At 41.3% G+C, this 26,128-nt stretch overlaps 1 protein-coding gene across 4 annotated transcripts in view; it reads right to left on the bottom strand.

Annotated features, from left to right (window-relative positions):
• The window catches only part of trpm3 (transient receptor potential cation channel, subfamily M, member 3), a 561,085-nt gene that overhangs the window by 277,336 nt on the left and 257,621 nt on the right, over positions 1-26,128 (bottom strand). The window lies entirely within an intron of this gene.

Here is a 26,128-nt window from a genome sequence, read left to right as displayed (position 1 = left end):
CTTCCTCTCACAGTCCAAAGATGTGCAGGCTAAGTGGACTAGGCATGAGAAATGCAAGATTACAGGGATAAGTAAGAGGGTGGGTCTGGGTGGGGCCTTTGGGCCTTACAATGTTTCTACATTGTAAGGATTCTATGATCAAGACCACATTTGACAATGTGTGACCTCAACAAACCCAAGCAAAAATGGAGTCAACGGAAATCAGGGGGAATTCTCTCCACTTGTTGTACCTGGCACAAAAGTAGATAGCTGTGGGTGCTGGAGGTCAGACATCCAGACTTGACCAGAGGGAAGCAATAATCACCCCCCTTGCACCCTCACATCTCAGCAAATAGTCCCCAAGCTCCAAGTGTATCTGTGGGTGAGGGAAGAGGGTATTCTGGCTCTAGTGTAACAGTTTTCAAAAAAGATGTGATTCAGACAATAAATGCAAAAAACATTCAGATTAATTTCAGTTATACCAGACCTATAAAGAAAAGGATTTGTCTTTTGTTCCTCCTACATAATGTGTGCTTGTTAAAGAAGCTTCACTATAGCTGACCTTACAAGGGATTTTTTTGTTGATTGAGTTGTACCAGATAAACAGCGATTTTATCTTTCATCCATTGAATTCAATGAATTCCTCCGTTGAGAAACCATTCAGTCCAACAACCCCATGCTGGTCATTAACATCAACGCAAGTCAATAGTTCCCATGTCGTTTAATGTCCCTTCAGTTGTTTTATCCATCTATTGAGCTGAAATCAAGTTGTAATATAATACATCATCTATAAATTATACAGTCAGACATATTCATTCAGTATATATTAGACTCAGTATTTCAACAGAGTACTCTCCAGGATGTTTTATCACAGAGAATGGTGATCATGGGAGCAATACAGAGGCAGCAATAAAGGCAGAGGAGGTGATATCTAGCTGCATTTCCATCAGTCAGAAAACATTAGACTAGAAATGCAACCCAAGATGAGCTTCCATTTACATACCTATACCACCTACTTCCACTTCCACCACCTTATTTTTCCCTGCCCCAACTTATCTGCTTCAGAAAACCTCATCCATTCCTTTGCTATTCTTTTGCAGTCCTAGTGAGTCTCACACATCTGAGGAACCACAAATTTCCTATCATCCAAACTCTGCTACCCATGTGCCAACTTGCACCAAATCCCATTCAGTCATTCCCACCTTCATAATGTCCTCACTGACTTTCACTGGTTCATACAGTCATGGAGTCATGGAGTCACTCAGAACCTTCAGTCCAGCTGGTCCGTGCTGACTATGTTCCCAAACTAAACTAGTGCCACCTGCTTGTATTTCACCCATATCCCTCCAAACCTTTACTGTTCATGTACTTATCCAAATATCACTTAAATGTAATTGTACCTGCATCCACCACTTCCTCTTGCAGCTCATTCCACATACAAACCCCTCCTTGTGTAACAAGGTCGCCCCTCATGCCCTTTTAAAACTTTTCTCCTCTCACCTTAAAATATGCCCCCTAGTTTTGAACCCTCCTATACTAGGAAAAAGACCCTTGTCACTCACCTTATCTATGCCCCACATGACTTTATAAACTTCTATAACGCCATCCCTCAACTTCGTACGCTCTGGTGAAACAAGTCACAGTCAAAACTGTGGTGTTGGAAAAGCACAGCAGGTCAGGCAGCATCAGAGAAGCAGGAGAATCGACATTTCAGGCATGAAAGGTTTTTGCCTGAAATGATAATTTGCCTGCTTCTCTGATGCTGCCTGACCTGCTGTGCTTTTCCAACACCACATTCTTGACTTTGATCTCCAGCATCTCTAGTCCTCACTTTCACCCTGAAAGAAGTCACAGCCTATCTTTATAACTCAAACACTCCATTCCCAGAAACATCCTGGTAAATCTTTCTGAACCTCCTCCAGTTTAGCAATATCACCCTTACAACAAGGCAACCAGAACTGTACACAGTACTTCAGAGGAGGTCTCACCAACCTCATTCCTTGTATAAGTCCTGCCCTTGTTTGTTTTACCAAAATGCAATAGCTCAAACTTATTCAAATTAAACTCCATTAAAGCCCATTGATCCAATTGATCCAGTCTTCTTCATTGTCCACTATACAACCAATTTTGGGGTCATTTGTAAATTCACTAACCATGCCTCCAAAATTCTCATCAAATTGTTTATATAAATGTCAAACAATAGTGGACCTAGTACCGACACCTGTGGGAACATCTCTGGTCACAGGCTATCAGTCTGAAAAAACAACGCTTCAACACCACCCTCTGACTCCTACCATAAAGCTAACCTGCACATTTTTGGACTGTGGGAGGAAACTGGAGCACCCAGACACAGGGAGAATGTGCAAACTCCACACAGACAGTTGCCTGAGGTGGGAATTGAACCTGGGTCTCTGGTGCTGTGAAGTAGCAGTGCTAACCACTGTGCCACCGTGCCATCCAGCACAATAAAGGCACAATATTAGCCAACTTCCAGTCCTCCGGAACCTCACCCGTGGTTAAAGATGATACAAATATCTCTGCTAGGGTCCCCGCAATGTCTTCACTAATTTCCCAAAATGTCGACAACACAATCGATCAGGTTTTCTAAGGTCTCCAGCACTTCCTCTTCTGTACAATGAACTGTTTTCAAAACATCAATATTTATTTCCCTGAGTTCTCACACCTCCACTTCTTTCTCCACACCTTGCTAAGCTTTAAAGTTCTCATCTTTATTTTCAAATCTTTTCATAGCTTCACTCCTGCCTACACATGTAATCCCCTCCAGCTCGACATGCTTCAGATTTATTCACATTTTGTCCTATTCTGGCCTCTGGAGCATCCTTGATTTTAGTTACTCTACCCATTGGCGGTTGTGCCTTCAGCTGTGTCGGCCTTACATTTGGAATTCTCTCTCTAATCTCTCTCTGCTTCTTGAACTTGCCTTACTCTCACAAGACTCTCCTTAAAACCAAACTCTGTTTATGGTGTGGTCACCTGCCAGCATATCCCCATGCCTCAAGGCCAAATTTTTATTTATAATCGCTCCTGGATGGTGTGTCTAGGCATTTTTTAATGTTAAAATTATTCTATAAAATAAGATGCAGTTGTTGTAGGAGTGATCTCATAAGATGATGCAAAGCGATGCTTGAGTAACTATAGAATTTCAGCAACAAGGTCAACTACAAAACAGGAAAGATGGCTCAACCATGGGTTATAAAAGAAATTAGGAATAGTTTCAGATCTAAAGAGAATATATGCAAAATTGCCAGAAAACATGGAAGTCTGAGGATTGGGAGCATTTTAAAATTCAGAAAAAGAGAACACGAAGTTTAATCAAGAGGGGGAAATACAGCAGGACAGTAAAATTTGCAGTGGACATAGAAACTGACCACAAACATGTGAAACTTGAAAGGGTTCAGAAAAGATTTACAAGGATGTTGCCAGGGTTGGAGGATTTGAGCGAGAGAGAGGTTGAATAGGCTGGGACTGTTTTTCCTGGAGTGTCGGGGGCTGAGGGGTGACATTATAGAGGTTTATAAAATCATGAGGGGCATGGATAAGATAAATAGACAGTCTTTTCTCTGGGGTGGGGGAGTCCATAACTAGAGGGCATAGGTTTAGGGTGAGAGGGGAAAGATATAAAAGAGACCTAAGAGGGAACTTTATCACACACAGTGATACATGTATGGAATGAGCTACCAGAGGAAGTGGTGGAGGCTGGTACAATTGTAACATTTAAAAGGCATCTGGATGGGTATATGAATAGGAAGGGTTTGGAGGGATATTGGCCGGGTGCTGGCAGGTGGGATTAGATTGGGTTGGGTTGGGATATCTGGTTGGCACGGACAAGTTGGACCGAAGGGTCTGTTTCCGTGCTGTACATCTGTGACTCCATGACACTATATAATGAGAGAGGGATTAGAATAAACTAACAGACATCTCTTACAGTCAGAAGCTGGGGAAATTATAATGGGGAACAGAGAAATGGCAGAAGAATTAAATACATACTTTGGTTCTTTCTTCACAAAAGACAGCATAAATAACCTCCAAGAAATGTTGGGGAATTAAGGGTCCAGTGTCAGGGCAGAATTGAAGGAAATCTTACCATATACATAAGGAAATGGTGCTGAGACATTCAAGGGATTAAAAGCTAACAAATCAGAGGGCCTGATAATCTACATTCCATGAGTCCTTAGGCCAATCTTTGATGGTCATCTTCTAAAATTCTACATACTCCGGAACAGTTTCTGTAAATTGGGAGGGTGGCAAATCAACTCCACTGCTGAGAAAGGGAGAGTGAGAAAAAACAGAATTACCTACCCGTTTGTGGGAAAAATACTAGAGTCTATAATGAAAGAGATGAGAACAGAACATTTGGAATGGCATTGGACAAAGCCGCTATGGGTTTATAAAAGGCAAACCATGCTCAACAAATCTACAGAGAATTTTCTGAGAATGTAACGAATAGAATAAATAAGGGAGAGCCTTGGATATGCTTCAGTTAGATTTTCGGAAGGCTTTTGATAAGGTTCTTCATCAGTGGTTAATAGCAAAGATAAAATCCATGGGAGAGGAATAATATATTGGCATAGATTTAGAATTGGGGAGAAAGTGAGGACTGCAGATGCTGGAGATCAGAGCTGAAAGTGTGTTGCTGGAAAAGCGCAGCAGGTCAGGCAGCATCCAAGGAACAGGAGAATCGACGTTTCGGGCATCAGCCCTTCTTCAGCCACTGAAGAAGGGCTGATGCCCAAAACGTCAATTCTCCTGTTCCTTGGATGCTGCCTGACCTGCTGCGTTTTTCCAGCAACACACTTTCAGCATAGATTTAGAATTGGTTGACAGACAGGAAGCAGACAGTGGGACTAAATGTGGCTTTTTTTCTGACTGGCAGACAGTCCTTCAAAGATCGAGCTTGGGCCCTAGCTATCCACAAACTATAAATGACCAGGAAGAGGGAACTATTTGCAACATTTCCAATTTGCTAATGGCACAAAACTGGATCAGAGATTTTAAAGTGATTTACACAAGGTGAATGAGTGAGAAAACATATGGTAGATGTAGTAAAACACAGCTAAATTTGAAGTTATACACTTTAGTGTGCAAAACAGAAAGGTAGAGTATAATTAAATAGTGAAATATTGGGAAATGTGGATGTACAAAGAGATTTGGGTGTCCTTGTACCCAAAGTAGATAGACAAGGTGCAGCAAACAATTATGAAGGCTAATGATATATTGACCTTCATTGCAAACTGATTGGAGTTCAGAAGTAGGGATGTCTTACTGCAGTTATACATTACCATATATGAGATTGTTTTCAGTTTTGGCCTCCCTCTCTAAGACAGGTTATACTTGCCATAGAAGAAGTGCATTGGTGGTTCACTGGGCTGATAAAGGGTATGCCTGGACTAATCTATGAAGACAGGTTGGTTTAACTGAGTCTGTATTCCACTAGAGTTTAGAAGGATGTCAGAAGTTATAAAATTCTAACAGGACTGGAACAGGCTGGATGCAGGAGGAGGTTTCCACTGGGTGGGGAGTCTAGAATTAGGGAGACGATCTCAGGACACAGGTTTGACCATTTAGGACTGAGATGAGGCAATTCTTCAATCAAGGAGAGCGAATCTGTGGAATTCTCTGCCACAGAAGGCTGTGCAAATCAAGTCACTGAATATATTCAAGAAAAACTGATCTTTTTTCAGATATTAAATGCATCAAGGGGTATGGGAAGAAAGTGGGAATATAGCATTGAGATAGATGTTCAGTCATGATTTCATTGAATGGTGGAGCAGACCCAAAGGGCTAAAGGGCCTAGTTTCTACGTTTCAATGAGGGTAATTGGTGATGACTTGGCAAAAGCGGCAACCTATCAGAATAATTGTAGAGTCTGGAGATTACAGAATGATAAAGCACATAAGAGACCATTCAGCTCCTTATATCCATGCCTATTTGATAGAGTTATTGAATTTGATCCACTGTCCTCAAAACTTTTTCTTTCTCATTATAAACCAGGTCTCATTTTGAGGATTGAATCTGCTTCCACTGCCCTTTCAGGCAACACATTCAAATCAAAGCATACCAAGGTAAATTCTCTGTCTCCTCTCTGATTATTTTAGAAATGTCTTAAAACAGAATCCTTTGGTTACCCAATGACAGTGGAAACATGTCTCCAGGTGTACTTGAAGAGGTTTGCGTGATGTAGCATTTGAAAGGCGAGATGTAAGGTAGGATTGGGTGACAAGTGCAGTGAAGTTTATCTCAATGTCAAGATCATCCTGTGTCAACATTTAGGCCTTTAACAGGCAGCATGGGCACGATTCCTGCCTGGCAGCAGTAAATTGCCATTTCTTGGTAACAGTCTATCTTGCTTCATTAATCTTCAGTCTTTCATCTTACTCAGCACACTCCATGTCAGGAAATCATGACCAGGAAACTAAAGCGGGCGCACTGGGCACCAACGTCTCTGGGCACGCTCAATTGGCAGTGTTCACATGCACTCCACCTCCACGTAAGAAACTTCTCCTGTCCACTTGTAGCTATCCATTTCAATGCTGCACTTCCAGCTGCATCAGCAATATAATGGTGCCCAAGGATGCACTGCATTCTCAGGGATCTGCACCCAGCTCAGGGCCTGGAGCAGACTGCACCCCCAGGCTCTTCACTCAATGTCAGAGAACCCACTCACTCTGAGCCAACCTTGGTGCTCACAGCAACTCCACCTTAAATTGATTTTTTTTTTTGCGTTTTGCCCCCTCAGTTAAAGATACCAGGCTCACAGTGATGCTATCTTGCTGAGCTGTTTAGCGCAGTCAAAGGAAGGAAGCTTGTCTTCGTTGTCAGCAGGCCTCAGTGACGTCAAGGACAGGCCCACGCTAAGTCAAGGGCAGCTTTCAATGCCAGTCCAGGACCTGCTCAGGGCGGTCAGCGTCAGGATTCACTTCATAGCGGGTGAGGAGCTGAATGACAAGCTGCACACCACATGTCTTGGTTCTTCCTGCCCACTTGTGGAGACAGAGGGTAGTAGTTGATGGTAAAGGTTCATCTTGGAGTGCAGTTACTAGCGGTGTTCCACAAGGATCTGTTTTGGGACCATTGCTGTTTGTCATTTTTATAAATGACCTGGAGGAGGGGCTTGAAGGCTGGGTGAGCAAGTTTGCGGATGACATGAAAGTCGGTGGAGTTGTGGACAGCAAAGAAGGATGTGGCAGGTTACAGCGGGATATAGATAAGTTGCAGAGCTGGGCAGAAAGGTGGCAAATGGAGTTCAATGTAGCTAAGTGTGAAGTCATTCACTTTGGTAGGAGTAACAAGAAGATGGATTACTGGGCTAATGGTAGGCTACTTGGTAGTGTGAATGAGCAGAGGGATCTTGGTGTCCATGTACACAGATCTCTGAAAGTTGCCACCCAGGTAAATAGTGCTGTGAAGAAGGCATATGGCGTACTGGGCTTTATTGGTAGAGGAATTGAGTTCCGGAGTCCTGAGGTCATGTTGCAGTTGTATAAGACTCTGGTGCGGCCTTATCTGGAGTATTGTGTCGCCATACTATAGGAAGGATGTGGAGGCACTGGAACGGGTGCAGAGGAGGTTTACCATGATGTTGCCTGGTATGGTAGGAAGATTGTATGAGGAAAGGCTGAGGCACTTGGGGCTGTTCTCATTGGAGAAAAGAAGGTTTAGGGGAGATTTGATAGAGGTGTACAAGATGATAAGGGGTTTAGATAGGGTTGACAGTGAGAACCTTTTTCCACGTATGGAGTCAGCTGTTACTAGGGGACACAGGGACACAGCTTTAAATTAGGGGGAGGATGGTATAGGACAGATGTTAGGGGTAGATTCTTTACTCAGCGGGTTGTGAGTTCATGGAATGCCCTGCCAGTATCAGTGATGGACTCTCCCTCTTTATGGTCATTCAAGCGGGCATTGGACAAGCATATGGAGGTTATTGGGCTAGTGTAGGTTAGGTAGGCTTCGGTCGGTGCAACATCGAGGGCCGAAGGGCCTGTACTACGCTGTATTTTTCTATGTTCTATGTTCTATGTTTTCCTCCAGTTAGGAGCAGATATTACGAGAGATGAATGTGGGTAGCACAGCTTTCAGTACTGGTGCAGCCATGGACGTGTCCCAAGCAATGAGTAGGTAGGGCAGAAGGCATGCAGTGTGAGTGATGTCTGGGTAAGTGAGAATGAGTGAGGAAGGCAATAGTGAGAATGGTAGAGCATAGCCTCTGTTAGAAGGTGGGTCTATTAGCAGAGATAGAATGAGTGTGGGGTATCAAAGAAAAGATGGTGGGACCTAATTAGTGGACTGGAGAAGGACTGTTGACTTTCTTCCCACTGGGTTGGGCTTCCTTCCAGATGGCTGAGACTGCACTAATTGGGTGGCAACCTCAGACCAAATTGACATTGTTTGGCATCACAGCCTCCATGCTGATCCTGGGGGAGGATGTCCCACCTTGGTACTACCACATCCAGGAGGAGCTGCAGATCCCTGCCCATAAAGCAAAGCTACAATTTCCCTCCATCTGCCATGCCTAGGGCAAATGTCAGGAACCGCGCAAGGCAGCTCCAGACTGACAGTACTTGCTCGAGTATACAATGGGCTTTTTAAGAGGACACAGGCAGAAAAGGATCCTGATGAATTCTGGGATATCCAGTGAGTGGCAAGTTGTTCTGGGAATGACGTGTGGCATTATAGAGTGGAAATTTATTGAGAGAGATGTTATAGAAACGTGGTAGGTGATTAATAGAAATGCTTTGTAAGATATGGTGAGAGACATTGTGGTGACAAAACATCCCAAAATTCAACGCAACTCAGACTTAGCCAAAATAGGCTTGAGTTTCAGCCCTCTATATTCATTTCATCAAAAACCTCCAGCATTTTGAACACCTCGACTTAATTTCCTTTTAACCTTCTCTGCTCCTACGAGAACAATCCCAGTTTCTCTAAGTCTCTCCAGATGGCTTAATGTCTAATTGATTTAATGTATATAATTGGGAGCATTGGCAGTGCATGCAAGCTTAGAAGTGTTGAAGCATAATTTCATTTTAATGCAAAAAAAGACTTTTGAGGAGGTGGCTTTGGACTGAAGTCAGGAAAAAAGCCCACTTTTTTTTAAGTGAAAGGAAAACAGGATACAGATGGTACAGGAACATTCTAAATTTCTCAGGTGAGACTGAAAAGGTGGAGGTGAGAAAAATGACCATTTTCCAGAATGTTGAATGCAGAATGTTAATATTCCTTCTCCTTCTTTAATATGTGGTTATTTTGTTGCAATTGTATCATTTATATAACTATTGTAAATTTGCATTTCCATGTTGGGTTAAGCCCAGTTGGAATGTATTGTTGTAAAATGACTAAATTGCCAGTCAAACTAATTAATGCAGGTGGATATGGTTTATAATATGCCGATGTTGTCATTTCTCTAAGACATTCAATTTTCCATCAATACTTGTAAATGTTTATGCATAAAACTTGGATATCATGTTTTTCCCCCAAGTTTACAAAAGGCATTAAACATTTACTTTCTGTAATCCAACATACAAATTCTTCCAAAAAGATATCAAAACTTGCGTTTAGAAGTCATCTTTCACACCATGCCAAAACATTTTCCAAACCATAAAGTACTTTGAAGTCGCTTGGTAGAACAGAACTTGAAGACTGCTGAAAAGAGAAATGTGTTACACTCAACAAGCTTCTTGTCTTGCACTTATCAAGACAAGCATGAGAATGCCAGAGTTTGAAAGATCACACCAATTTATTTTACAAGAAAAAAGGATGCCAACTTGGAAATTCAACTTTGCCTTCTTCATGGAAATGTATTCACCAAACAAAGGGAACCATAGGCTCTTCAGACTCCCAGGTAATTGAATGTGAATGTAGGTAAATTCTATCAACATAAATGAGGCAAGTTACAAACTCGATTGATTATCTTAAATTGGATGGTAGTATAGTTTTTGGCAAAGTCTGAATTGCTCATCATTTAATTGTGCAGTCAAATCTAAAGTAAACATTTTGATTTGGATTTGGTCAGTGTGATCTGATCACCTATAGTTGGTACTCTACTTTTCATGAACAACCAAAGGAATTTGAGTTTTTGCAATCAACCAATCACTGGGTCAAAAGGCAGAGTTGCACATCAAACCTATTCTTACCATACCGTGGAATGGCAAATTATCATACAATTTAAACAACAGGTTCAGTAAGTCCACACTGCTATTGTGCGGTGACTATGCAAATGATATTTCTCACCAACAGAATGCTATCAACAGTCCAAAAAGACATTCTGTTGTCCACTCCATTGAGATGGTGGAATTGGAATTCAATAAAAATCTGGAATTAAGAGATGAATAATGATCATGAAACCATTGCTTTTGGGCAGCACAGTGGATCAATGGATAGTACTGCTGCCTCACAGCACCAGGGACCTGGGTTCAATTCTACCCTTGGGTGACTGCCTGTGTGAAGTTTGCACATTCTCATCATACCTGCATGGGTTTCCTCCGGGTGCTCCAGTCTCCTCCCATAATCTAAAGGTATGCAGCTTTGGTGGACTGGCCATGTTAAATTGTCTATTGTGTCCAAGTAGGTACAGGGTGGGTGGTTGGCGATGGGAAATGCAGGGTTACAGGAACTGGATGGGATGCTCTTCAGAGGGTTGTTGTGGACTTGATGGGCCAAACAACTTCCTTCCGCATTGTAGGGATTGTATGATCAACACTGAATCTGAGTGCCAATGCAATGTCATAGGCTGCATGTCCCTTCAAAGTGGAAAAACCAGCAAAACTTGCAAATGACAGATACTAGTATGAGTAGTCTTATATTCCTCAAAATGGAGCTTCAGTATGAGCAGTACATTCATTTCACGTGTTCCTTTCTTTATAAAGTAGTTTTCCCTATGTGCAGTGATTGCCTGATCAAGTTAGACAGCATGTTCCTTCAGCTGGCAGAGTGGCAAAAGAATGGTTATTAAGACCACAGACTAGATGAAAAAGATACTTAGGAAAGACAATGCTATTCCCCAGGTTGAAGTTGAGTTGTATAAAGGTGTGAACCATGCTGGAAGATAATAACCCCTGTACTGACTGAGGAACCTTTAATGAAAGATAAAATACCAGAGAGGAATCCTGTGTTATGAAAGCAACTATATTTTTAATAATGGACAAGTGTTTGCATTACAAAGAAAGTAGGTTGATGAGTTGAAGCTATTATGGTGGGGGATGAGAAGAATATTTGATGATTTGGTTTATTACTATGCTGTTTAAATGAAATGTATAACCCTTCCTCATTACAACTGCCATTAACATTATTTATTGCAGCTATTATGTGACACTGTTCCAGCTAAGTTAATGATATGACAGAATACTCTGTAGCTGTGTCAGGCAATCATACAGAAAGAGCAGAACAAATTCTAGACAAATTAGCTTTCTGCCCAACGAGTGTGCTGAATTATAAGAGAATGTTACGCAATTTGCTCTCGTGCAATAAATATGCTGATCACATGATGCCTCACAAAGCAGCCAAAATGGAACTATAGCATGATATGGTGAACTATTTTATGACAGTTAACAGAAAAACATGGGCTGGGAATTTCCTTAAAATGCAAAATTTAATATTAGCTTTTATGCTAATAATGCTCAGCAGACACACTGAAAATTGGCTAATTTTAAAAAGTGATATAAAGAGGTAGAAACGAGCATCAATAACGTAGTCCTCTGAAAGGGGAGATTATCACTTGTTTAGATCAAGTGTTTCTAAGAAAATTAACATGTTAAACAGAATTTATGGGCAGTAAACACGGCATGTTCAAAAAAATCCAGTTGCAAAATTGTTCCAGTGTTGAGTGTAAAAAAATGCTGATGTTGTTAAAATGCATTGAAAGAAGAAGTATAGAGTGAAGAAGCATGAGAAAGGAAATGTCTGTAACACGGTATTGGCCAAGAGTTACAACACAAAAGTATTGCAAATCAACATTCAAAATATATCAAAATATATATTGGGTGGGTAAATTCACCCCCAATAGTCCACAAACACCTGGAAAAACTCAATCACAAGAGCAACAAAGCAGGGAAAGGTAACTCAAATGAGTAGAATGGACAGAATCTGTGACAGGCTGTTCTTCCAATCGCAGGCTGGTTCAGAAACAACAACCATGAGGTAAATTCATTGAATCTGCCTTATAATTCATGTTGACACTACAATCAAGGAAGCACACCAACACCCCTACTTCCTCAGAAGGCTGAGAGACTTCGGCACGACCACAATGACTTTTCACAGATGCACCTTAGAAAGCAACCAATCCGATGCATCACAGCATTATATGGCAACTGCTCTGCCCAAGAGTTCGAGAACGTACAGAGAGTTGTGAATGCAGCCCAGTCCATCACACAACCAGTGTTCCTTCCACTGACTCCATCTACACTTCCTGCTGCCAAGGGAAGCATAATCAATCTCTTCCACTGGGCATAACAGCAAATGTTTGAAACCACATACCAACAGATTTATGAACAGCTTCTGAACGTACCTCCCATATATTAGAGTTGATCTTTCTCTGCGCCTTCTCTGCAGTTGTAACATATATTCTGCATTCTGTTCTAATACCTCAATGCACTTACGTAAGGTATGATTTGTCTGGGTAGCACAAAAAACAATACTTTTCACTGTATCTTGGTACATGTGGCAATATTAAATTAAAATCAATTCAAATCATCATTGAACTGACAGATGAGACTTTAGTCAAAGGATACTTAATTGAAATTACTATATATACGAACTGATATAACATCCTTCATTCCATTGGTTAGATAGACACTATGGGTGTGTTTTAGTTTCAGCTCAACCCCATGATATTGAGCTTCATGTCAGTACTTGTATCATGCAATCCAATTTCAAAGCACAACAAAATTAGCATCAAAGTTCATGTAAAGATTAGTTTGAAGTACTACTTCCTTCCAGTCAGGAACTTGGAATCACAGTCTGATAACTGCTCAAGTAAATCAATCCCACTGGGAACAAAGCTGTGAGTTTTAATAGCTTGAAATATGCAAGTTTCAAATTGATTTCTTAAAAAATACTTATTCATGAGATATGAATGTTGCTGGTAATGCCAGTATTTATTTTCTCTCACAAACTGTCCTTGACAAGGCAGTGGTGAAGCTGTTTTCTTGAATTATTAGAGTCCACATGACATAGCACCCACAGTACAGTCTGGACAGAGTTCCAGGATTTTGGCACAGCAATAATGAAGGAATGGTGATTCAGTTCCAAATCAGGATGGTGCTAGGCTTGGAGGCGGACTTGCAGTTGGCATTCACATGCACTTGCTGCTGCCATCCTTAAACGTAATAGGGATCATAGGTTTGGAAGATGCTATCAAAACAACCTTTATATATGAATACTTCATGACAATCTTTTCATGTGAACTCCATGCCTTCTAGACATCACCAGGAACATATGGATTGGATCAAAATAGTACATTGCAACTGCAGCGAATCTAGAATGCACAAATTATTTACCAGATTAAAGTCTGAAAGTCCAAAGCACCAATTATTTTAATCTAAATGCTGCAATATTGATATTTTAAAAGCAGGGTCCTTGAAGTTGTGGAAATGTCTATTATGTCCATTAAAATGGAGATGTTTAAGAAGTGCGTATAGCTTGTGAGCAGTGAAATATGTTCACGGCCTGTTCTCAGGGGACATTATGCCACATTACAAAGTGCTTTGCCCCAGGAAATGATTGGTTGGAATGTATATTTATATACTGCTGTTATTTATATTTGTATAGTGTCATTTTCACTTTCTCCTTGTCCAGTCTTTCTGGAACAAATAGCGTCATTGAACTATAACATAAAAGATGGCCGCAGTGGTGAGTGTCAATGCCTAGAAAATCATGGCAGCAGTGAAGCAGACCTTAGATCATCTGTAGAGAAGAATTTTTTTGAAAATTATTTTTCAATAAATCATCAGTACAGCTTTAAGAGCAGCTAACAACCAGGAAAGCCATAGAGCTGAACATCTGCTGTGAAGGAAGCATTACCAAACAGAAAACTCCTCCAGAGAAAACACCAGGATGCCTCAGTCTCAAAAAGCCTTATATAGTTCATAATAGGGGCAACACACCTATGAAAAAATACCAGAAGAGCAGTAAAAGCCTACGAACAGCTTAAAGTGAGAAATATAAAGTCTGAGTGAAAAGAAGCCAATATTCAGACGCCAGAGCAAATGTGATCCCTTCAGGGAAAGGACAATAACATTTTTTCCATCCAAAACCTAGGTTGAGGAGTGTAGTTAAAATGTCAAACAGTGACATAACAAATTTCTGAACTATTTAATCAATGGTAGAGTTAACAACAGTGAGTTAAGATAATTCTTCATGTACAGACATAAAGAAAATTAATAGGGAATAAAATTAGAATTGCAATTTGAAGAATTGAATAACCATGAAATTAGTCAAAGCTTTATGAATTTGATGTTTTGAATAGCAAATTCAAAGTCTCACAAAAACAAATTGGACAAATGAAAAGAAACTGAATTGATCATGCAGAGTCAAATCTGGCATGAAAATACGTTGGATGTAGGAGAAACTCCAGGCAATCTCATCATGACAGCCAGCTTTGACACAGTCAAATGTCATTGAATCTTGGCAGTCACCTTTGATACAGTCAAAAACAAGTAATTGAATCTTATTGAGTGAAGCCATTTTGAGGAAGTTCTATCCACAACACCTTGAACAATCCTTCAGCTGTCTTGGAAAAGGAGCATCTTCATTTATCTCTATTTATTCACCATACTGGCTGGGAGAGGCCAAATGTTAATTTACAAACCACATTTAAAACTGCAGAAACGTTAACAACTTTCAGTTTTAGCACAACAACAATCTCCGCAACAACAAAGGTTCAACAACAACTTTAATCCAGTAAAAACACCATAGGACAAGAAAATGAGTGTGGTACAAGGAAAGCAAAATCCTAATATTTTTCCAAAGCAAAAAATAATCAACAACTTCAAGTGTTTATTCTCAATCAATCAATACCACAAAACCTTCCTGATTCGGAGATGCCGGTGTTGGACTGGGGTGTACAAAGTTAAAAATCACACAACACCAGGTTATAGTCCAACAGGTTTAATTGGAAGCACACTAGCTTTCGGAGCGACACTCCTTCATCAGACAATCACCTGATGAAGGAGCATCGCTCCGAAAGCTAGTGTGCTTCCAATTAAACCTGTTGGACTATAACCTGGTGTTGTGTGATTTTTAACAAAACCTTCCGGTGTCAATCATTCCATTAGAAAAATTAAAGCTTTCAGATCTATTTGATAGATCATCAATTGGCAGACATGGAAAGCACAGTTCATAGAATTTTGAACAGCATCAGTACTGGACACTAAATCAAATGCTGAACAAGTTAATGCATAACATGGGAAGAATATCAGATCATATGTTACATAGACAATAGATCACTAAGAAACAAATTATGCTTAAAGCCGTCTAACTGCTTTTGATCAATATTTCACTTCAACAACAAATTAGATACAAGCAATATCACACTTCAAAAACACATATCAATTCACAGAAAAGTCTGTTAATAACATAATTAACACCTTCTCACCACCTCCAGGGAGGGGAACATTATACCAGTAGTGTATAAAGTTGAATGGTCCTTGAAATTATGGATTTTTGTATGAACTGTCACATTTCAATACAAGACAATTAATTTTGAAATTGTAAAATGAGCATGTAATCGAGGTTGACAGTGGTGTTACTGAGGGAGTGCTGTATCAGAGGTACCAACTTTTAGATAAGGCATTAACTTGCCTGTTATCGCAGGTGGATGTAAAGGATCCCATGGCAATATTTCAAAGATGAACAATGGAGTCATCACTGATGTTCTGGCAAGTCTTCATCACACAATCAATATAACTAAAATCAGATTATTCAGATTTTATTACGTTACTGGTTGCACGCAAATTGGCTATCAGTTCTTTCCTATATTACATTACTGTCTGCATTTCATAAGTCATTCATTAGCTGCAGATCATTTTGGGGTGTTCTGTCATTGAAAAACCTCATAAGGCCATAGCAGCATGACAAACAGAAGAAACAGTAGACCACTTAACAACAAACGAGGTACGTAGACAATTAGTTTTGTAGTGGATAGTTTTTTTGTTATTTATTAGTTCACAAGACGTGGGCATCACTGCCTATCCAGCAGTTATTTCTAATCTCTAAATATCCTTGAGAAGGGCATACTGTGAAAGTGGTTAGCAAAGCATATGCTATCTGCAGCTTCACATATCGGGTCTTTGAGTACAAAAGCAAGCGAGTTATGGTAAAGCTTTATAAAACTCTGATTAGGCCCTAACTTGAGTATAACATTCAGTTCTGTCACCGCACTTTAGGAAGGGTGCAAAGATTCTTGTGATGGTGCAGAGCAGATTCATCAGACTGATTCCAGACATGGGGGATTTTAACTGTAAAGTTATGCTGGAAAGGCAGGGGTTATTTTCCTTGGTCAAAGGAGATTGAGGGAAGATTTGATGGAGATTATGACAGACTTTCTGGGCAGCATGGTGGCTCAGTGATTAGCACTGCTGCCTCACAGCACCAGGGACCCAGCTTCGATTCCAGCCTCGTGTGACTGTCTGTGTGGAGTTTGCACATTGTCTCTGTGTCTGCGTGGGTTTCTTTCCACAATCCAAAGGTGTGCAGGTTAGGCGAATTGGCCATGCTAAATTGCCCATAGTCCTTGGTGTAGTCAGGGGTAAATGTAGGGGAATGGCTCTAGGTGGGTTACTCTTCAAAGGGTTGGTGTGGACTTGGTGGGCCAAATGGCCTGTTTCCACATTGTAGGTAATCTAATCTTTGATAAGGTAGATCAGGAAAAAATCTTCTTATTAGCTGACTGCACAAGGACTAGAAGACACAAATTTAGAATTGTGGGTAAGAGATGCAGGAGTATGGGGAAGAACCACTTTTACCTAGTCAGTGGTAATGATATGGTATTAGCTCCCATGAGCCCCTCATCTTTGAAGTAATGGCAATAAGAAGTTGTCCGTTTGCCTGGGAGAACGGAACAGAGTCAGAAATGGATCTATATTCCATTTCTCATTGCTATTATCGTGTAATTCTCATGAAAATGCTTCTAGAGAATAACGTCTATTTAACCTAATATTTGACTCTTACTTCATCACTGAATTGAAAAGCAGTTATTGCGACACAAATTATATGCTTAAATTGTGAAGAAAAATTGATTTTGCATTTCCATAGAAACCATTTACAACTTCAGGGTATCTCAAAGCACTTGACAACAAACACTTTTTAAAATAGTGTCACAGTTGTAACGTATAAATCACAAAAGCTAATTTCCACAATTTGGAGATGCCGGTGTTGGACTGGGGTGTACAAAGTTAAAAATCACACAACACCAGGTTATAGTTCATCAACCACCTGATGAAGGAGCTTCGCTCCGAAAGCTAGTGCTGCCAATTAAAGCTGTTGGACTATAACCTGGTGTTGTGTGATTTTTTAGTTTCCACAAGTAAGACCCAACAAGCAGTATGAACATGACTACCTGTTTTACTGATATTGGTTGAGGATTGAGAGAAGTCCCCAGCTCCTCTTCAAAATGACCTGGGTTTTTTTTTACAACTGAGAGACCTTAATATTTCATCTGAAAGGTAGTACAATGCTCCCTTAAACTAATTAAGTTGCCATATATGCTCAGTTCAACAAAGCTCTTACAACAGCATCTTCCAAACCAGCACTCTACCACCTAGAAGGACAAATGCTTAAACATCAGATGCAAATCTCCCTCTAAGCCCCACAGCATCGTGATATGGAACAAGATTGCTGTTACTTCATTATCACTAGGTCAAAAACTTGGAACTTCCTCCCTAGGTGCCTATACCTGATATACCTGATATACTGCAGCAGGTCAGGAAGGCAACTGATGATCACAAGGATAGGCACTAAATCCTGTGTCAGCCAACTGAATTCAAAAAATACATTTCAGAAGAAAGACATAGAAGAGAAAGGGATGAGGTTCTGAAGAGTGAATATTCGCAAATTAGGTAGGAATTTAAATAGGAGATCATGGAGGGTAGAAATATCTGGAATACTGTCGGTGTTGCCTGTTATTGAGGGTAGAAATAGGAAGATATAGCAGATGACTGGTTGACTGAGGAGCTGATGCAGGGAACATAGGTTCACCTTTGTGGATCATTGGAATCTTTTCCGGGGTAGAAGTGACCTGTATAAGAAGGACGAGTTGCACCTGAATTGGAAGGAGACCAATATCCTGGTGGAGAGATTTGCAGGTGCTACACACTTCACCTGATGAAGGAACAGCGCTCTGAAAGCTTGTGATTTCAAATAAACCTGTTGGACTATAACCTGGTTTCGTGTGACTTCTGACCTTGCCCACTCCAGTCCAAAACTGGCACCTCCACATCATGGCTACTCAGGAGACTTTAAACTAATGGGGGGGGGGGGGGGGGAGGGTGGTGGGAGCAAAGAGACAGTGAGAGAAGAAACAAGCCTGAGGGCTGGTACAGTTCAGAAGAAGAGCAAGTCAAATTGTCAAAGCAGGAAAGAGCAGGGCAGAGAACAAGGTAAGGCTGATAAATTAAACTACATTTCTTTCAATACAACGCACCTGACAGGTAAGGCAGGTGAACTCAGGGCTTGGTTGGGAACATGGGACTGTCATAGCTATTATAGAAACATGGCTCAGTGAAGGGCAAGACTGGCAGCTTAATGTTCCAGGGTGTATATGCTATTGGAAGGATAGAAAAGGGGACAGGAGAGGAGGGGGAGTGATGTTTTAGGTGAGAAATAACATTACAGCTGTACTTAGAGAGGATGTTCCTGGAAGTATGTCTCGTCACATTATTTGGGTGGAACTGAGACAACCAAAAGATTTGGTCACCGTATTAGGATTGTAACTATATTGGGATTGCACAATAGTTCCCCCATTAGTCCATGGGAATTTGAGAAGCAAATATGTAAGGAGATCTCAGTTATCTGTAAGAATAATAGGGTTGTAATGAGAGGGGATTTTACTTTCCAAACATAGACTGGGACAGTCATAGTGTTAAGGGCTGGGAAGAAGAGGAATTTTTCAAGTGTGTGTAAGAAAATATTCTGATTCAGTATGTGAATGTACCTACTTCCAGTCTTCCAGCACCTCACCTATGGCTGTCAATGATCCAAATAGTTTAAAAGTGCCCAGCAACCCACTTCCCTAGCTTCCCACAGAGTTCTGAGATGCATCTGATAAGGTCCTGGGATTTTATCTTCATGCATTTTAAGACATCTGGTGCCATCTCTTCTGTAATATGGACACTTTTCAAGATATCACTGTTTATTTCTCCAACTTCTGTAGCTTCCATATCCTGCTCTACAGTAAAAAGACTTGTTTAGTGCCTCACCCATCTCTGGTGGTTCCACACATAGATGGCCTTGTTGATCTTTGTGAGGCCCTATTCTTCTCCTTGTTACTCTTTTGTCCTTAATGTATTTGTAGAATCTCACTGGATTCTTCTTAACCTTATTTGCCAAAGCTCACTCGTGTCCCCATTTTGCCCTCCTGATTTCCCTCTTAAGTATACTCCTATTCTTCCAGAGAAGGAGCAAAACTTGACCTTCTCTTGGGAAATAAGGCAGGGCAAATGACTGAGGTGTCAGTGGAGGAGCATTTGGGACCAGTGATCATAATTCTATTAGTTTTAATATAGTTATGAAAAAGGATTGAGCTGATCTAAAAGATAAAATCCTAAATTGGAGTAAGCCCAATGTTGGCCTTAGTATGAGGCAAGAACTTTCAAAAGTTGATTGGGCGAGGCTAATTGCAGGTAAAGGGATGGTTGGAAAGTGGGAGGCCTTCAAAAATGAGATGATGAGAGTCCAGAGGCAGCAGGTTCCTGTTAGTGTGAAGGGCAAGGCTGGTTGGTGTAGGGAGATGATTGGAGAAATTGAGGCTCTGGTTAAGTAAAAGAAAGAGGCATATATCCAATATAGGCAGCTGGGATCGAGTGAATCCCTGGACAAGTAGGAATATACTCAAGAGGGAAATCAGGAGGGCAAAATTAGGACATGATTAAGCTTTGGCAAATAAGGTTAAGAAGAATCCAATGAGATCCTACAATATACGAAGGACAAAAGAGTAACAAGGAAAAGAATAGGGCCCCATAAAGATCAAAAAGGCCATCTATGTGTGGAACAGCAGGAGATGGGTGAGACACTATACAATTACTTTGCATCAGTATTTACTGTAGAGAAGGATATGGAAGCTGCAGAAGTTGGAGAAATAAATAGTGAAATCTAGAAAAGCATCCATATTAGAGAAGAGATGGCACTGGATGTCTTAAAATGCATGAAGGTGGATAATGGGCGGCACGGTGGCACAGTGGTTAGCAATGTAGATGTAGGGGTATGGGTGGGTTACGCTTCGGCGGGGCGGTGTGGACTTGTTGGGCTGAAGGGCTTGTTTCCACACTGTAAGTAATCTAATCTAAAGTAATCTAAAAAAAAATCCCAGGACCTGATCAGGTACATCTCAGGACTCTATGGGAAACTAGGGAAGTGATTGCTGGGCCCCTTGCTGAGATATTTGGATTATTGATAGCCACAGGTGAGGTGCTGGAAGACTGGAAGTTGGCTAATGTGGTGCCATTATTGAAGAAAAAGCCAGGGAACTATAGACCAGTAAGCCTGATGTCAGTAATGTGTAAGTTGTTGGAGGGGATTCTGACGGTCAGGATTTAAATGTATTTGGAAAGGCAAGAACTGATTAGGGATAGTCAACATGGTTTTGTGCTTGTGAAATTGTGTCTCACCAACTTGATTGAATTTTTTGAAGAAGTGACAAAGAAGATTGATGAAGGTGGTGGACATTGTCAAGTGAACTTCAGCAAAGTGTTTGACAAGGTTCTGCATGGTAGACTGGGTAGCAAGGTTAGATCATATGAAATCCAGGGAGAGCTAACCATTTGGATACAAAATTGGCTCAGAGGCAGGAGACAGAGGGTGATGATGAGAGTTATTTTTTGAACTGGAGGCCTGTGACCAACGGTGTGCCTAAAGAATCAGTGCTGGGTCCACTGTTTTTTGTAATTTAGATAAATGATTTGGATGTGAATAGAGGATGAATGGTTAGTAAGTTTGTAGATGGCACTAAAATTGGTGATGTACAGGACAGCGAAGAAGGTTATCTTAGGTTACAAAGGGACCTTGATCAGATGGGCCGATGGGCTGAGGAGTGGCAGATGCAGTTCAATTTAGATATATGTGAGGTGTTACATTTTGGTAAGGCAAATCAGGGCAGGACTTAGACAGTTAATGATAGAGTGCTGGGGAGTGTTGCCAAACAAAGAGATCTTTGGTTGCAGGTTCAGCGTTCCTTGAAGGTGGAGTCACAGGCAGACAGGATTGTGAAGAAGGTGTTTTGCACACTTGGCTTTATTGATCATTTGAGTATAGAAGTTGGGATGATATGTTTCAGTTGTACAGGACACTGGTTAGGCCACTTTTGGAATACTGTGTGCAAATTAGTCTCCCTCCTACAGGAAAAATGTTGTTAATCTTGAAAGGGTTCAGAAAAGACTTACAAGAATGTTGAGGAAGGTTGGAGAATTTGAGCTATAGAGAGAGGCTGAACAGGCTGAGGCTGTTTTCCCTGGAGCATCAGAGGCTGAGGGGTGACCTTATAGAGATTTATAAAATTATGAGGAGTATTGATAGGGTGAATAGTCAAGAGCTTTCTCCCAGGGTAGAGTCCAAACTTAGAAGGCACTGGTTTAAGGTGAGAAGGAAAAGATTTAAAAGAGACCCAAGGTGCAATCTTTTCACGCAGAGGGTGGTGCATGTATGGAATGAGCTACCGAAGGAAGTGGTGAAGGCTGGTACAATTATAATATTAAAAGGCATCGGATGGGGAAATGAATTGGAAGGATTGCGAGTGAAATGGGCCAAATGCTAGCAAAAGGGACTGGATAAATTTCGGATATCTGGTTAGCATGGGTGACTTGGACCGAAGTGTATGCTTCTGTGCTGTATAACTCTAGGTTAGTCAATAGTATTTGATCTGGCAATAATAGATACAGTCAATCTAAAATATTTGTAAATCCCTTCACTTGCAATCATTTAAAAGGTTTGAATTAGTTGGAACACTAAATAAGTTTCTAATGTTTGGGATCCTCTGTAAAATATAGGATATGTTGTAGTGAGTGTCTGGGGCCAAAAGCCCACTCCACTATTTATTTACTTCACTTAACTCTGTCAGTTTGTTCATTAAATGTATTCTGTGCAAGCCAGATATTCCTCCTTCAGAAAAATCTCTGAGCTTCATTCAGCACTCTGCATTCCACAAATGCTTTTAACTCAGGAAAATGAAGGGGACTGGCCTTCAAAACATTCCCTAGGATCTAATAATATTTTCTCAGACATTGTTAAGATAGCTTCACCAGGCAAAACAGGTCCTTATTGCAGCAGGAAGTTGCTGCATCAAATAAAATCCAATTTAAAAATGCAACCCAGTATATATCTTAAATTGACGGTAAAAGTAATGAATATCAAACATTGGAGAAGTGCAATTAGATGTCTTAGGTAAGACTACAATGGCTAATAGCCAATCAGCAAATAACAACAGCTTGCACTGAAAACAAAAAGTGCTGGAGATCACAGTGGGTTAGGCAGCATCTATGGAAAGAAAGCAAACTAACATTTTGAATCTTCTGTCATCTAGGCTCGAAACATTAGCTTGTTTCCTCTACATGGGTGCAGCCTGATTCCAGCATCTGCAGTAATGTATTTGTATAACAATAGCTTGCATTTACTTGGTGCCATTCAAGGAGCTTCAGAAGACATAAGGAGAGAGATAACCAAAAGGTTGGTCAAAGAAATAGGTTTTAGGAAGAGTCTTAAGGAAGAGAGAGAGGTGGACCTAAGGGGGGGGGGGGGGGGGGGGGGAATACAGAATTTAGGGCCCAGGTAGCTGTAACACAGCTGTCAATCATGGAACACTGAATATTGGGACAGCAGAGGAGGCTAGAATTGAAGGGTTGTATGGATAGAGTAGAGGTCACACCAAGTTTTGAAAAGAGTACAAATTAGAGAGAAGCTGTTTTGGAATCAACCTAAAGTGTTATTTTCTAATCCACTATCCCTCAACATTCAATAATACGTCCAGTGGCTCACTAAGTCTGGAGTTGCATTCCCAGGTCACTACTCTACATTACTATCCTGCCACACAAAAACAGTTGGCAATTGCCCTGCTGAATTGTTACTAAATAGAAGATGCCATGAAAGCATTACTGAGCTGCCGAATGCAATTATCATCACTTAGGAATCTTCGTTATTGGATTTTAGTAAAAGGAAGCTCCCTGGTTAATGATGGGAATAAGCAGAAGAGGAAGTTCCCAGTGAACTCCCTGCAAATGTAAAGCTTTTCATCAGACTCTACATACAAATTGTGAGAAGCGAGAGGCTCGATATATCAGGGGGAAGACCGAACAGGCTGGGTATCTCTTCTGTAGAAAAGTGAAGGCTGCGGAGTGACCTGACAGGTATCTTTAAAACTATAAAGTGTGTTCAATAGAGTAGATGTCACAATGTTTTCACATGTCTGAGTCTCTTAAACTAGAAATATAAACTTAGAATAGTCACAAAGAAATCTGTAAGGGATAAGAGGTGTGTGGAGAGCAAAGGTACCAGAATAGACAATCAACTGGTTTTTGTATTGGAGATTTGATGTCATCCACAAACAAATTCAGTATAATATCCCATTCTCAGAGAATATGGCTTTCAATATCACATGGAATAGTTGAAGGTAAAGCTAGACACACATGAAGGACACATAAAGATAATGCTGAGAGCGAGAGATGAAGAGAGGTGAGTATAAGAGAGATGTATATGGAATATAAACACAGCATGGTCTGTTCAGGCCAAATGGCCAATTTCCGTGCTCTAAAATTCTGCAGAATTTCTAAAGTCAATTTGTCAGCACATGTTGCACCATCTAATCTGATGCTAAAGCAAAACATCATTTGCAAGCTGCTCTGTTTCTGACAGTCCACCTGCCTGACAGTTCCTGATTCAGAGCTTAAAAATGTGTTAAAAATGTGTTCATAAGGAATTGAAGGGCTTATGCCTGAAATGTCGATTCTCCTGCTCATTTGATGCTGCTTGACCTGCTGCGCTTTTCCAGCAACACATTTTTAAGCTCTGATCTCTGATCTCCAGCATCTGCAGTCCCCACTTTCTCCTAGTTCCTGATTCAGGTAAAATATTGACAAAGCTGACTGACAGAGTTAATTAGTGTCTCTCTCCCTTCATTTCAATGGAAGTATTTGAAATGAAACAAAGTCCCTGAAAGTTTTACACAAGACTTTAGAGCAGAGGCACACAATGATAACTGATTCAGGACTCTACTCAAGAGCAGATGTGAAGTGAAAATGAGGACTGCAGATGCTGGGGATCAAAGTTGAGAGCATGGTGCTGGAAAAGCACAGTAGGTCAGGCAGCGTCCTGGGAGCAGGAGAATTGACGTTACAGGCATAAGCCCTTCATCAGGAATGAGGCTTGTGAGCTGTGAGGCTGAGAGATAAATAGGATGGGGTAGGATTGGGGGGAAGGTAGCTGAGAATGTGTTCGGTAGATAAAGGTGAGGGAGAAGGTGATAGGTTGGAGAGGAGGATGGTGTGGATAGATGGGAAAGGTGATGGACAGGTCAGAAGGGCGGTACCGAGTTGGAGGCTTGGGACTCCTCCATCACCAAACCGTTACCACCTGACGCCTGGAGGAGGAACGCCTCACACACTGCCTTGAGGACCCTGCAACCACACTGGATCAATGTGGATTTCACCAGTTTCCTCATTTCCCCTCCCCCCACATTATCCCAGTCCCAAGCCTCCAACTCTGCACCGCCCTTCTGACCTGTCCATCACCTTTCCCATCCATCCTCTCCATCCTCCTCTCCGACCTAACACCTTCTCCCCCACCTTCATCTATCTATCTATCCCATTCTCAGCTAGCTTCCTCCCAATCCCACCTCCCCTCCCATTTATCTCTCAGCAACCATTCCCCCCCCCACCCGCCCAGAAGCCTGATGAAGGGCTTATGCCTGAAACGTCGATTCTCCTGCTCCTCGGATGCTGCCTGACCTGCTGTGCTTTTCCAGCACCCCACTCTCGACTGTACTCAAAGCGATACCAATAAGCTTGATTTTGTCACACAGTAAATCCCCAAGGGGTATGTATTATTTCGGATGTTAACTGTTCATGATTTTCTTATGTTGGAATATTTGACAGTTCTTTATCCTACAGCTTATCACTGTCTCCTCCATTTGTAAATGGCATTAGGGATATCATGCTGCATAATTTATCCATCTCATTCCACAAGGGAAATCAAAACATCAATTCTGGAAAGGTAAGCATCTGTTCGGAGGAGACACGAACGCCACATCTCTCTGTACACACACCCATTCAGATTAGTCCATGCATTGGTCTGATTTGACGAGCAGAGATCTACAGATGGCAATTAACCCTCTGTGGTTTCCCCCTCCCCTTCCCTCAATGGTTGAAAATATTCAACACTTGCTCACAGTGAGCTAGCAGTTCAAGTTTTAATATGAAACAGCCAATGAAAATAGCATTTCACTTTCTAAAAGACGTCTCCCTTTTATTCTCCAAAGTGCTGACCCAGAGTGCTGGCGATATCCATGCCCACCCACTTCAAGCTGAAATCTAGGTTGGTAGGTTCCGAGGGATGGCGGTGGTCTTTCTGCAGTAGGTGATAATATCGCACCTCCCTTCCCCACTCCCCCCCCCCCCCCCCCAATCCCGCACTGCTGGGGAAGCTAATAAGGTTTTTTTGTGTGTGTGTGAAAGCACTTGGGAGTTAAAGTCAGTGCAGCACAATGGCTGATTCTTTACTCTGGGACCACATCCAGAACGTGCGCCCGTATTCTCAGGCGACCCAGAGTGGGTATTCCAGGGTTGAGAACGAGTTGATGGGAAGAAGCCAAACTCTTACAGATAGCCCTTTTTTGTTGTTGTTGTTTTCATGTCAACAACTGACAGAGAATCCATTTAGTCGTTTTGGGAGTCGCGTTAATTCATCCACTACAGATTATGTTTCTTGAAGCTAGCAG

The sequence above is a fragment of the Chiloscyllium punctatum genome, chromosome 2 (genome assembly GCF_047496795.1).
Source record: "Chiloscyllium punctatum isolate Juve2018m chromosome 2, sChiPun1.3, whole genome shotgun sequence".
Taxonomy (NCBI): domain Eukaryota; kingdom Metazoa; phylum Chordata; class Chondrichthyes; order Orectolobiformes; family Hemiscylliidae; genus Chiloscyllium; species Chiloscyllium punctatum.
Note: the sequence above shows the minus strand (reverse complement) of the source record. Positions and strands in the feature narration are given on the sequence as shown.